Raw genomic sequence first — 3,463 nt, forward strand, 5'->3', positions numbered from 1 at the left:
GGTGCCGGGGCGCGGTCGCCGGCGCCGGGCGGCGAGGTGGCGGCGGCGAGGTGATGGTCGGGGCGGCCGGTGACGACGAAGGACGGCGGCGGCGGCGAGCACCCACGGCGGAGGCGGCGGCGCACGGCCGGCTCGGGGGAAGAAGGGTGCGGTCGCCGGGCGAGGAGGATGGAGAAGGCGGCGGCGTCTCGCGGGCCGGGGAGGGCCCCGCGTGGGCCTGCGTGCCGGCGGCGCGGCGATGTGGACCGGGGCGGCGGGGCGAGTCACGACGTGACACGTGGCGGCGGCGGGCTATCCGGACATGTCCGTCTCGAGCGATTTCGTCCGGCGGCAGCGGGAGAGATGGATCTAGGGTTTTAGGAGTGTTTGACCCAGAATTTTCGAGGGGGTTGTATATATAGGCATAAGTGGAGTTAGGAGAGTCCAAATAAGGTGCGGTTTTCGGCCACGCGATCGTGATCGAATGCTCTAGGACATGGAGCAGAGTTTGGTGGGTTTTGGACCAAATTGGAGGGGTGTTGGGATGCTACACACACGAGGCCTTTTCGGTCCCTCGGTTAACCGTTGGAGTATCAAACGAAGTCCAAATGATACGAACTTGATAGGCGATCTACCGGTAGTAAACCAAGGCCGCTTGGCAAGTCTCGGTCCAATCCGGAAATATTTAAACCCCACACACGAAAGAAAGCTAGAAAAGACCACCGGAGGAGAACGAAGCGCCGGAATGCAAAACAGACAACGGGGAAAATGCTCGAATGCATGAGATGAACACGTATGCAAATGCAATGCACATGATGACATGATATGAGATGCATGACAGCGAAAACAACATATGGAGACAAAACCCGAACCCGAGAAATAAATATAACTTAACGCCGGAAACAGCAGGAGTTGGAGTACAAATTGGGAAAGTTACATCCGGGGTGTTACAACACTCCACCAGTACGAAAAGATCTCGTCCCGAGATCTAGGACTGAAAGAACTCCGGGTACTCAGAACGGAGGTGATCCTCGCGTTCCCAGGTAGCTTCACGGTCGGAATGGTGCGACCACTTAACTTTGAGAAATTTGATTGACTTGTTGCGAGTCTTGCGTTCAGTCTCTTCAAGAATAGCAACTGGGTGCTCACGATAAGAGAGATCTTCTTGGAGCTCAATGTCCTCGAAGTTGACTGTGCGGTCAGGAGTCTTGAAGCACTTTCGAAGCTGAGAGACATGGAACACATCATGAACATTTGCAAAGTTTGAAGGAAGCTCGAGTTGATAGGTGAGGTTGCCTCTCTTGCTGACAATCTTGAAAGGTCCCACGTATCTAGGGGCAAGCTTCCCTTTGATACCGAAGCGACGAGTGTTGGGGAACGTTGCAGAAAACAAAAATTTTCCTACGGTTTCACCAAGATCCATCTATGAGTTCATCTAGCAACGAGTGATCGGATGCATCTACATACAATTGTAGATCACGAGCGGAAGCGTTCAAAGAATGGGGATGAGGTAGTCGAACACAACGTGATCCAAATCACCGGAGATCCTAGCACCGAACGGATGGTACCTCCGCGTTCAACACACGTATGGTCAGCGTAATGTCTCCTTCTTCTTGATCCAGCAAGGGGAAAGGAGAGGTTGAGGAAGATGGCTCCAGCAGCAGCACGACGGTGTGGTGATGATGGAGCTGCAGTACTCCGTCAGGGCTTCGCCAAGCACTATGGAGGAGGAGGAGGTGTTGGAGAGGGAGAGGGAGGTACCAAAGTTCAAGGTAAGAAGTCCTCCATCTCCCCACTATATATAGGAGGACCAAGGGGGGGGGCGGCCCTAGGAGATCAAATCTCCTAGGGGGTGCGGCCAAGGGGGAGGAATCCTTCCTCCCCAAGGCACCTAGGAGGTGCCTTCCCCTCCTAGGACTCTTCCTCCTTGAAACCCTAGGCGCATGGGCCTCTTGGGGCTGGTGCCCTTGGCCCATGTAGGCCAAGGCGCACCCCCTACAGCCCATGTGCCCCCCCGGGACAGGTGGCCCCACCCGGTGGACCCCCGGGACCCTTCCGGTGGTCCCGGTACAATACCGATGACCCCGAAACTTGTCCCGATGGCCGAAACAGGATTTCCCATATATAATTCTTTACCTCCGGACCATTCCGGAACTCCTCGTGAAGTCCGGGATCTCATATATAATTCTTATCCGGGACTCCGAACAACATTTGGGTTACTGCATATACATATCCCTACAACCCTAGCGTCACCGAACCTTAAGTGTGTAGACCCTACGGGTTCGGGAGACATGTAGACATGACCGAGATGCTCTCCGGTCAATAACCAACAGCGGGATCTGGATACCCATGTTGGCTCCCACATGATCCTCGATGATCTCATCGGATGAACCACGATGTCGAGGATTCAAGCAACCCCGTATACAATTCCCTTCGTCAATCTGTATGTTACTTGCCCGAGATTCGATCGTCGGTATCCCAATACCTCGTTCAATCTCGTTGCCGGCAAGTCACTTTACTCGTACCGTAATGCATGATCCCGTGACCAGACACTTGGTCACTTTGAGCTCATAATGATGATGCATTACCGAGTGGGCCCAGTGATACCTCTCCGTCATACGGAGTGACAAATCCCAGTCTTGATCCATGTCAACCCAACAGACACTTTCGGAGATACCCGTAGTATACCTTTATAGTCACCCAGTTACGTTGTGACGTTTGGCACACCCAAAGCACTCCTACGGTATCCGGGAGTTACACGACCTCATGGTCTAAGGAAAAGATACTTTGACATTGGAAAACTCTAGCAAACGAACTATACGATCTTATGCTATGTGTAGGATTGGGTCTTGTCCGTCACATCATTCTCCTAATGATGTGATCTCGTTATCAATGATATCCAATGTCCATAGTCAGGAAACCATGACTATCTGTTGATCAACGAGCTAGTCAACTAGAGGCTTACTAGGGACATGTTGGTGTCTGTTATTCACACATGTATTACGATTTCCGGATAACACAATTATAGCATGAATAAAGACAATTATCATGAACAAGGAAATATAATAATAACACTTTTATTATTGCCTTTAGGGCATATTTCCAACAGTCTCCCACTTGCACTAGAGCCAATAATCTAGTTACATTGTGATGAATCGAACACCCATGGAATTCTGGTGTTGATCATGTTTTGCTCTAGGGAGAGGTTTAGTCAACGGATCTGCTACATTCAGGTCCGTATGCACTTTACAAATCTCTATGTCTCCATCTTGAACATTTTCACGAATGGAGTTGAAGCGACGCTTGATGTGCCTTGTCTTCTTGTGAAACCTGGGCTCCTTGGCAAGTGCAATAGCTCCAGTGTTGTCACAGAAGAGCTTGATCGACCCCGACGCATTGGGTATGACTCCTAGGTCGGTGATGAACTCCTTCACCCATATTGCTTCATGTGCTGCCTCCGAGGCTGCCATGTACTCCGCTTCAC

This window comes from Triticum dicoccoides, chromosome 3A, assembly GCF_002162155.2.
Source record: "Triticum dicoccoides isolate Atlit2015 ecotype Zavitan chromosome 3A, WEW_v2.0, whole genome shotgun sequence".
NCBI classification, from domain to species: domain Eukaryota; kingdom Viridiplantae; phylum Streptophyta; class Magnoliopsida; order Poales; family Poaceae; genus Triticum; species Triticum dicoccoides.